Below are 10,586 nucleotides of genomic sequence, written 5' to 3' on the forward strand. Positions count from 1 at the left end.
TACCGATTCGAGCGATTCACGATCCCATTAGAGATGAGCCGCGCTAATCGCGCGGGTCCGCTCGACCGAATCTTACGCGCGCATCTGCATAAGAAATGGGGGGATGAAGCGGCAACCGTAATTAACGAGCGCGGTCCAAGTCACGTCATCGCCGGCGTCGTGACCGGAAAACTCCGGGCGCTGCAATTTTCAAAACGATACATATGCAGCCCGCGATAACGTCCCGTCTCGATTTATTCTCGGTCTGGTAATTTATTTGTTATGGCGGGATTAACCTTCTCCCCCTTGCGCAGCGCCGTCGGTTCATCCGGGCCGGTGTACAAAAGGTGACGTAAGGGGCCGCGGGAGGAGGGCGGGAGTGACCGCGAAAAATAAATGACCTCGCGTGTTCGTTGAGAGGTAGGTGGGTGGCCTCTCCTCCTCAAGAAGAAAGAGCGGGTATCCTCCTCTTCCTACCCGCTCCCTTTCTCTTCCGCTTTCTCTCCTTCCTTTTTTCTCGCGTGCCGCTAGATTTATGTCGACGCTTCGCCCTTTCGGCCGACGATTCGCCTCGACGGGTCCTCCGCCGATAATAAATATACCGGGCCCTTATCGCGAGTGCGCCGTGGGAGCACCGGCGCGGCGCGAGGCGTGCGAGAGAGAAAGAGAGAGAGAGAAGGAGAAAAGGCACGACAAGTGCGTACGCATTAACGACGCGTGACTTCCGTGACATGCGATAAATGCAAATTCGGGGGAGCCATCCGTGAAAACGGTACCACGTGGCGCTGAAAAAGTAACGCGCGCGGGCAGGAGGGGGGAGCCGGTACAGATATTATGCCGACGACCGTTTACGGCGCCGACGTAATAAAATGCGCCGCGACAAGCGGGCCGCGTGCGTTCCGCTCGTTATCGCGCGGCCCCTTTATCGACGGGCGTAAATCCCGTCGTGCAATTAGCGGGATAACTGATTTCCGATTCGCTCTCGTCAACCATCGCAGATTAGTTAAAATCGCGCGGCCCCTCAGATTACGATCTCGCTTGCCGACGAGCGAGTAACGAATCGCCGCCGTGCGTATCGTATCGTATCGTATCGTATTGAGAATCGTTCCCTAACGCCCCGGTGCCCCCCCCCCCCGCGGGATAACGCCGACGCTCGGCGCCACGACGCGCTCTCGTTATTGGCCGTTACCGCTGGAGAGTAATAACGACCGCGTCCTGGCGCCAAGAGTAGTCGGCTCGTAGCTCACGACCGAGCGTCGTATACCGCGAATGAATAATTTTCCAATCATCGGGAGGTAATTATCCTATCGCGTTCCGATAAAACAAGGGCCCCGCGAAGAAAGCGCGGAAGGCGATCGTTAAAATCCAGAACGGTGATTTTCCTCGCCGATCGCCGGCGGAAAATGACAGAAATTAGCAGAACAACGATTTATCGCGCGCCCTCGAGCCGTAAAGGTACGGTTACCACACGCGCTCGCCGCATTATCTTAAGTTATATTTATATCCGTTATCTCCAATATGCGTATTACTGCATATTCATTCAAACGCTTATTAATATTTACGCCTAATAAATTCCCTCTGTCAGTCCGTTTTCCCTGCGCCGCGGATATTAATTGTTTCTACGTATCTTTTTTTTTTTACGCCGTTTTAATATTTTATGCGACGCTGGAGTACTAAAGTTCTCTAGGGTGCTAAATTCCCCCGCTTATCTGCAACTGCATTTGCCGTATTCATTCAAACGTTACAGAAAGTACTTATTTCGCCGGGAACAACGGCATTGTAAGGCACGGGAATAACAGTGGAAAAGCCGCTGGAAGGATAGCGCGTAGATATGCGTGTAACGGTATAGCGTGTCCGGGACAGACAAGAGATGACAAGTAGAAGAGAGAGAGAGAGAGAGAGGTGACTCTCGTGATATTCGAGTCGCGTTCGCGAATAAAACTATCGCGGTGGACGAATGTCGTCGTCGTCGTCGTCGTCGTCGTCGTCGTCGTCGTCGCCGCCGCCGCCGCCGCCGCCGCCGCCGCGACGCAGATGCGATTGCAGCAACGGAAGGAACGTCGGATCGAGGAAGAGAAGAGGAAGGCGATGAGAATAGCACTTAAATCGTTTTACGGATGTCGGTAACTATTTCTATCGCGTCGCGCCGGCACGAGCCGAGACGACACGCGACACGACGGGACGGGACCGACAGAGCGGCGGACGGGGGAGGGGGGGGGGGGGAGGGCTGGAGAAGAGAGACGAAACGAAACGAGACGCAGGTTTTTGTCGCGCGAGATCGCGCCTTTTGCGCCGCGCGGCGAGGGGCGGAGGGCGGGCGTGCGTGCGACACGAGGGCGACAACGACGACGACAACGAGGAGGACGACGACGAGCGGCCCCCGGGGCTGAGGGGTCGAGGGGGCCGGGGGGGGGGGGCCGGGGCCGCGGCGCGAGGTTGCATTCGTCGTCCGGACGGCGGCGGCAGGGCGACGGCGGCGCGGCTTGCAAATGGTGGGACGGGAGATTAATGAGGTTTGTGTCGCCGACGTGGAAACCAGACACCTACGGCCCTGTTTCCATTTCACCGCCGGGGAGAGACATACGAGACCCGGTGCTCCGAGCCGAGATCGCGCCGAGTTGCGTAGGCAGACGCGCGACAAATATCGTAATTGCGCGCGGCAATTAAGAGCCGAGAAGAGTGGTCTCTCGCCTGTTGAACGGCCCGATCGACGGACGTCATATGGGACCGATCGTTCTTTTTTTCTTTTTTCTCTCTCTCTCTCTCTCTTTCTCGACGAGAGAAAGACGAGCGAGGCGAGACGGGCGCGATAAACGACCCCGCGGTTGGCACAACGTCTAATTTGTGTGGTTTCTTTCGCGACTTTTCTCTCCCTGACATTTTTCATCCTGTACCCGTGTCGAAATTTTCGCCCTATGTTGAACCTTTAATTCGATTGTACGGTAGGACCTGAGACAGTAAAAGAGGTCGAACTGCAAGTACAAAATTTACCTCTACTTTAAAACTGATAGCGTCGAAAATTTCTACTTTTGCCAATTTAGCATTAAAGTTAGGTCCTTTTAAGGAACTAAAGTAAATTTTTGGAATTAAAGATTCAAGAGAGGAGTACAAAAATATAACGTCATTAATGTAGGTTATTGCTGAGCTAAGTAGGTGTAAATTATCCTTAAAAGTGTCGAAATAGCACCAAAATTTCGACTCGGGTAATATTGACCGATCGTACTCGTATACGATGATCGTCGGCAATTTCGCACGATTTTAAAAACCCGCCGTGAGTAATCCGTTTCATCCGTGTCGCTGCCGTTCGCGAGACGCGTTAAACGTGGAGTCGCGACAACGCGAGCTGACAGTAATTTTACGTTAATCTTCCGGGCCGGGAATGAATCGTCTCCGCCGCGCTCGCACGCATATTTTGCGCGCCGCGATTAAACACCTCCCGGCGAGTAATCTCGGAAATTTACGAATGTCTCGAAGACTAAGTCGCCGCTATAAATTTCATCGCGACGGCATTGGGACCGCCGGCGGTTTTGCGACAGCCGCCGCGTGTCCCGCGAGCAAAACGTTTAATTGGTATTTGTTTGGCCCAACGGAAATGTCACCGTTGCGAAACGGCGTTCTCGTGAAAGTGCAAAACGCTCGTTGGGCTTAAGCTCGTGACGCACGTATATACCGGGTGTCTGGTTTAAGTCCGCCTGGAAGCGGGTCAAGGTGTAAAGTCGACTATCGCGGTAACACGTGCGCGCGCGCGACTTGCATAAGAGACGGCCTTAAAGATTCGATCGGCTTCGTGCGATCGTCGCGCGGATTAGCGCGGCAGGAAAGAAAGGACCGCGCTATGAGATGAACCGTTGTGTCCTTGTCAACGTCCTCACGTCGGGGTCCTCGAGTCTTCTCGGGGATTATCGCGAATACGAGAACTTTAATGCCGATACTCGAACCGTCGTCGCTCGCTCTCGGCCGCGTCAATTCGAAGAAAATGTCGTCACCTGTAACTCTAACGGGGCGTCTCTCACTCGAGGGCTTTAATCGCCGCGAGGCATTTGAAAATTGTAATGCTGCGAACGGCGCTGCCGTAAAATTCCCGCCGAGAGAAAACGGACTCGAAGGAGCCGCTCATTGAAATTTTAACTAGCGGTTGTGAGAAATCTCGTACGGCCGCGCGCTATTCATCTCGACGAGCATTCATAACGGTAGATCGAGACGCAATTGTTGCATCGCGCGGCTGTTTACATCGTATTTCATTAGCACGCGTGGTACGCCGCGCGGTAAGAATCTCGCATTCCATCCGAGCGCGCGGATCGAAGCGAGATGCCGTCATCGCGAGGCCAAGGAACGGGAACGATAATTGAAACACAACCGCGATCGGTAAACGTCTCGGCGCGCATGGCGCCCCGGCCGTGCGTGTAGCGTGTACGGCGAGTAACAGGGATTTCGTCGTTTCGGCCGGCCGCGAAGAAAGAAATTCGTTTCAATGGAAATTGAAGCAGCCGTTGAAATTCCCGGTGCGTAATATCGGGGCGGCGCAACGACGAGGGGTGAAACGAGACGGGACGAGCGCGGGAGGAAAGCGACTGAAAGCGACGCGAATGGGGCGCGAGCGCGCCGAGAGAGAGAGAGAGAGATAGAACGACGGCGATGATGACCTACTCGATAAGAAACGGGGTGGAATAATAACATCCGCGTTGCACTTATGAAACCGAGGCGAGAGCGAGGTCGCGCGATTGTTTCGACTCGGACTCGCCGATGAGGCGAAAAACACTCCCGGCGACTTTGGGACTGTTCGATTTGAATAATCCGTAACGCGCCAAGTTGTAACTTTACGTTGCGCGGACGTCACGTGCAGTCTTATTCATTAATGGCCTGAACATCAGTTTTACTAGGAGTACACATTTTCGTAATCTTTATTTCCATCTATGCATTGATGAGTTTCAGGTAGTTCACACAGCTTCTAATGAAGTCTGTGGTAGTACATACATACAGCCTGAAACTCAGTGATTTGTATAGATGCAGGACCAGGCATTAATGAACAAGACTGTACGTCGTCGTTCTCTACGCGAATTGAAATATTGGCGCACGATGCTCACGTAGGATGAGGTGACCAAATTCGGATCAGATACCAAATGCGGACCAACAATCTGATGACTCGCTAATAAGCGACATTTTTAAGTAACTCACTTGAATCTTGCTCTTTTGTGTATATTTACAACTTTATTATATGCTATATTGTCGATATCATAAAGGACATTGATGTGTTTTTATGTCGTCTATTAGCAACAATTGTTGGTCCGCGTTTGGTGTCTGAACGAATCTGGTCACCTTGCCCCTATCTTCGCTTCTCAAATTATTCCGCTCAATCATTTTTCTAGCGAACCGATGTTTAGTATTCGCGATATACCGAAGATAAAGCAGGACGAATATTGCCTCCCCGGTCCGTTATCGCGGCATTCAGAGCTCGTGGAGTGGTCACGAAGACGTTGTAAAAATTTACAATATTAACACCGTCAATTTTGCATTTTAGCACCGCAGATATGACACGGCGTGACGTTAAATTACGCGACGGTCACCGCGCGTACACGGCTTTTACGCGACGCCCGTTGGCAAATCGCTCCTGTAAAAATAGACCCCTGCGTCACGATCTAACGACGACGTTAACGCGCGCACCGATCCAGGAACTTTCCAGCCGTCGTTACGTTGAAATTGTTTGGGGCTTTCCGACCGGCCTCTCGACAGTGTAGCGCGCATACAAATGGTCACCAGTTAGCGAAACGATGCGGCCATGAATAGGTGCACGGCTGTAATGTTGTTCCAGGAAAAAATGTTACTTCGCAGGCAGCGCGCTGTTTGGGGCGCGCGATACGCGCGCAGGATGTACAAATTCGTACAACTTCCGGCCGTGCGAACGCATCCTCTCTTTCACCCTCTCTCTCTCTCTCTCTCCCCCTCCCTCCCCTTCTCTTCTTCACCCTTGCGCCTCTCTCTCCTCGTTGCACCGGCGAGCACGTTTCGCATGTAGATGACCGCTTACGCGGCGCACGGACACGCGCGTGCTTCGCCCGCGAGCCGTGTACGCGCGCGTGTACGCATGGGACACGAGCACGCGCTCGCTGCCGATGCGACCGATCCAATGCATTTTAATATAGGAAGCTTTAACGACTTACATAATGAGGCAATTTGTTTCCTCTCTTCGCGAGTGCGTCCGAGAAAGCTCTCGCGAAACGGAATTACAAAGCATATATATATATATATAATAACATATACATATATACGTGCCGAGATGGCATCCGCGATATCAACCGGCCGCACAATGTATGTAACACCCTGGACGCGCAGTTGCATCCTGAGGCGGCGCATTATTCCCACACGGCGATTATATTATAGCCGGGACGATAAGGCGAATAGATGTCTTTTCATATTTTTTTTTTCATGACATTTTAATTCTCTCGCGACGTCCTCGGGAGAAACCTCTGCGCAGAATTTTTATATTTTTCTCCAGTTCCGTGCCCGCGACGGAAGTTTAGCCGTACGAACACCCATTTACCTCGCTCCGTCTTATTAATACCTCGAAGCTCCAGAGAGGAAAATTGTCGCGCTTTATTTCAAGTCCCAACTTATTCAGCTTGGTTTGCGTGGCTGTTGTTTATCTCGCGAGAAAAGTAGGTTTATCAGGCAAACATTAATCGTTGTTTACGCAAGCCTGCGCTAATCGCGAATGCGTATACACGGACTTCCGGTTTCCGTCCGACGAAAGAAAGAACGGAGGAGGCGCGCGCGACGAAGAAAAGAGAGAAACGGGGGGGGGAGAAGTAAACGGAATCCAATGTCTCGCTCTTACGTTGGAACGGAAGTCGAACCGCTTCGACAAGTTCGGGATCGTCCGCTGAACGCGATTCCTGTGCGATTCTTACCCGGCACGTCCGGTTTCCGGCTCGTTAGACAGTCCGGGACCGTTCACCTCGCATTCCGTTCATACTCCACGTCCTTTATATAGTCTCCTGACTTTTTTTTCCACTTAAATGCGGAACGCAGAATATATTCGAGCGCATACCTGCGTAAGGTATTTAAGGGAATCTCGTCTTCTCCCACGTGCGAGAAACGATATATCGATTTAAGGGGATCCTAAAGCCGCAAGCGAACTCGATCAGTGTCGATAAGATACGAGACGGAATTAAACACGTCAATTATCGACATTTTTAATTTCAAGTTCTACTCGGTCCGAGCAATTCATAGCCAATCAATTTGCAACTTTTACGAAAAAAGCAGCAATTTTATTAGCTACACATTGCACAGACCGAAATTTTGGATCGAATTCTAGCATCGTCAACACCATGGCTTTACTGACAATCTGACAGAAGTTTGGCAGCGACCTCCCTCAAAAAAGCCCGCGACTATTTCTGCACGCCGTACTGCTCTTTTTCTCGACTTGGATTTCTGGACTTTCGTTTACTAGAAGTAATCTTTTTTTCTAGGCTATTAATCTTAGTTCTAATTGCACAATATTGTTCTTATATATATGTTGTCCCTAGAGTATGCTGGTCTCATTTTGTATATATTTATTGTAGAATTCTTGTATGAAGCGAACATTGCCGTCAAGTGTACCAAATATTAGCAACATTTCCAATGTTTTTTTCGTTTTTTTATATAAAGTCGACCAGCATAGTCTGGATTTTGCCGCGTACTTTAATTCCGTAAAAGAGTTTTGCATTTCTATAAAGCCAATTGAGAGATTACTTCCAACAAAGAATGTCGATAAAACAGACGGCTTTAGGATCCCCTAGGACGGGTTGTTGAGTTTTAAAAAGTTGACGACGAATTTTGCCTGGATTGTGAGGAGAATCTCCCCTCCGTTGTTTATACTCCAGTTTTAGGCTGCACGTGCGGCGCGTCATTTACTTTAATATGTTATTCGTGATCTAATTCGCGCGTGTACGCCCTGGCAAAACTTTGGCTCTATGGGCTCTAATAATAAAGCGTTATTCTATTCTATTCTATTTCCGCGCGCTACTCGGACTTTTAGCGCAGCGTGCATAAATCTATGTATAGATTTCGCGAAATACAAAAGCGAGTCGCTCCCTCGGAGAGACATCCGCGATAAAATCGCCGTTTTCAATAGCGCTTACGCGCGTAACGATTGTCCCGTGAGATTTTTACGAGACGAGGCCAGTAAAAATAAAGCTTTTCTTCACGATTTTTGCGCCATAACGATATTCCGAAGGTCCCTTATTGTCAGACGGTTATCTTGCCAGGCCGGGTGAATATCAGCGAGCTAAACAAATAAAATGTTGTCGCGCTACCTTTTTGCAGCCTGATATAACGAAGGTTACCGGTATCGTTTATCGATTCGGGCTCTGTACTTCTACGTAAAATTCTTTCGAAAAGCTGCGTGCCGTTCTATATTTCACGCCGTAACGACGTCCCAAAGGTCCGCCGTGTGTTCGCGCTGTCCACGATACGAATGTCCGTATAAATCGCGCCGATAAAACGCCTCTCAGATACCCGATGGCAAAGATCCGATTGCGAATGCGACATGTAGATTACGGCTACGTACAACGCGAGTGAAACTCCCGTCTGTATAAAAAAAAAGGGTTTTGCGCGAAACATCGCATTGTGCGATCGCCTTTTGAATAATGACGGATGCCTGCCGGAAATGTGTATATATATTTTTTTTTAGAATATAAGAAAACCCACGCGTCCAAGGTCTTCTCGAGAGCGCGTAAGGACAGGGCGATAAATATTAATAGAGCCAGATAAGAGAATCAATCGGGTTTAACGATGTGCGTGCCGAACCGAGGTAAGCCGGAAAGATTGCGTTTGTTCGCTTTCTTTCGTATTTATTTTGTGTTATTTGTAAAAGCCGCGCCAGCCGAATTTCCTCTCACGAGCGTTATCGGGTTTAATTTGTTACGTCCGCCTCAAGGGAGAGCAGGTTTAATTTTTTAGTGTCACTTGCGCCGACCTCCGATCTCCCCGTGCGTCGACAGAAACTCCTTGTCACGCGAGGGAAATCATTTTTCGTTTCGTCATGAAAGATTGAACGCTACGCTTCTACGACATTGGCGATCTATTATCGCTATTCTATGGCCGGCTGTACGTAATACATCAAGACCCACATACTTTCTACGACTTTCTTAATAAGTTCGCGTTTCATCTTTCTTTTGTGCGAAGAAAATTTTATCCCGGCCAATATATCGCCCACGGAAATGGGTGTTTGATCGCTGTCTCCTACGCACATACGCACGCGCATTTATCTCCGTGTATCCTTCTAATCGTTTTAAATACTCGAAATTGATATTGAGACAGCGCAGCCTTCGATGTTAAGTAACTTGTTGGAACTATTGTGGAAAAGTTTCCCAGCTATTAAATCAAGTGACAAACGTGACAGTCGTACGGGCCGCCAGTCAGATTTCGCGACGTTTTGCTCGGCGAAGTTTTCACGGTCCGCCAGCGGCATGAAAGCTTTAGAAAGCGTTCGCGAAGGAATGTTGAAAAATATTTACGCCGCGGCTCGTCCTGCCGTGACCGGTGACTTTCCATGCCTCTGAATGGCCATTGTCCCTAAAGAAGAACGAAAGCCGTGTAAACGAAGAAAGGAACGCTCGTTGCTCTTTCGCACCGTGTTGAACACGGCGGCAGCGCCGACCTGGAACAGCCTTGGGCCGTAGGAAGGAAGCAACTATTTGTTAGTGCTTAGGTAACAAGCGGCGGCGGCATGTGATGCCTCTGTGTGCGCGAACAACTTGGCTCCGTTGCCCGCCTCTCCTCCCGCCGTCGAGAGGACCCGCGATTTAGTTTAATCTCCTTTACCGGCGTGTAACGAGCCCGTAACGCATCTAATTGTTGTTATTATACGCGAACAATTTCGCCTATCCCGACATTCATTATGGTAACGCCGCGTCATTCGCGGTTATTGCGCGACTAGCGTTTGATGTTTCGAAATGTTATCTCCGGCGTTTCGTATCTGATCCGTACCGTTAAACTACTTAAAGGATAATGACGCGTTGCGAGAATCTCGTCAAACGCTCGCCTGTAGGTAGATACTCGCGAATTCTACGGGAGCTGATCCGCTAATCGAAAATATCCCGAATCCGCGCGCGTCTGTTCAATCATTAATTTCAGACATTAATTTCTCGTCATATTAAATAACCCAGAAGAATTCCGAGCGATTTTCAGGATAGATTTTTACTTGAGGAATTCAAAGCAGTTAGTATCAGTCAGAGTTAATGTACAAGGGGATACACTCAAATGATGAATCTCTCGTGCGAGTCGAAGGTAGTTCAAGGTTGTGCCGTTAAATATCGTGAGTCTATATTATTGTGAAACAGTCTGTCACATGGCGTCGTACGAAAGCATCCTGTCATTGTTCAGGAATTTTTTTTTTTTGTAATGTCTCTAATTTGTCTTTGGCGATTTTTTTTATGAAGCGACTGATATTTAAAAAAAACAGCGTGCGTGTGCGTCTGCGTGTGAAATTTTGTTTCCTTTCGAATAAACCTACTCAACTTGTTCGGCTGAAACTGTCAGACTGCTCGATATTTAAAAAAAACTTGTTCAGCTGAAACTGTCAGAATACTCGAGTAAATCTTTAATGCCATGAAAATCAAAGTTGCGAA

The sequence above is a fragment of the Vollenhovia emeryi genome, unplaced genomic scaffold (genome assembly GCF_000949405.1).
Source record: "Vollenhovia emeryi isolate VEMERY1.0 unplaced genomic scaffold, V.emery_V1.0 DF939212.1, whole genome shotgun sequence".
NCBI classification, from domain to species: domain Eukaryota; kingdom Metazoa; phylum Arthropoda; class Insecta; order Hymenoptera; family Formicidae; genus Vollenhovia; species Vollenhovia emeryi.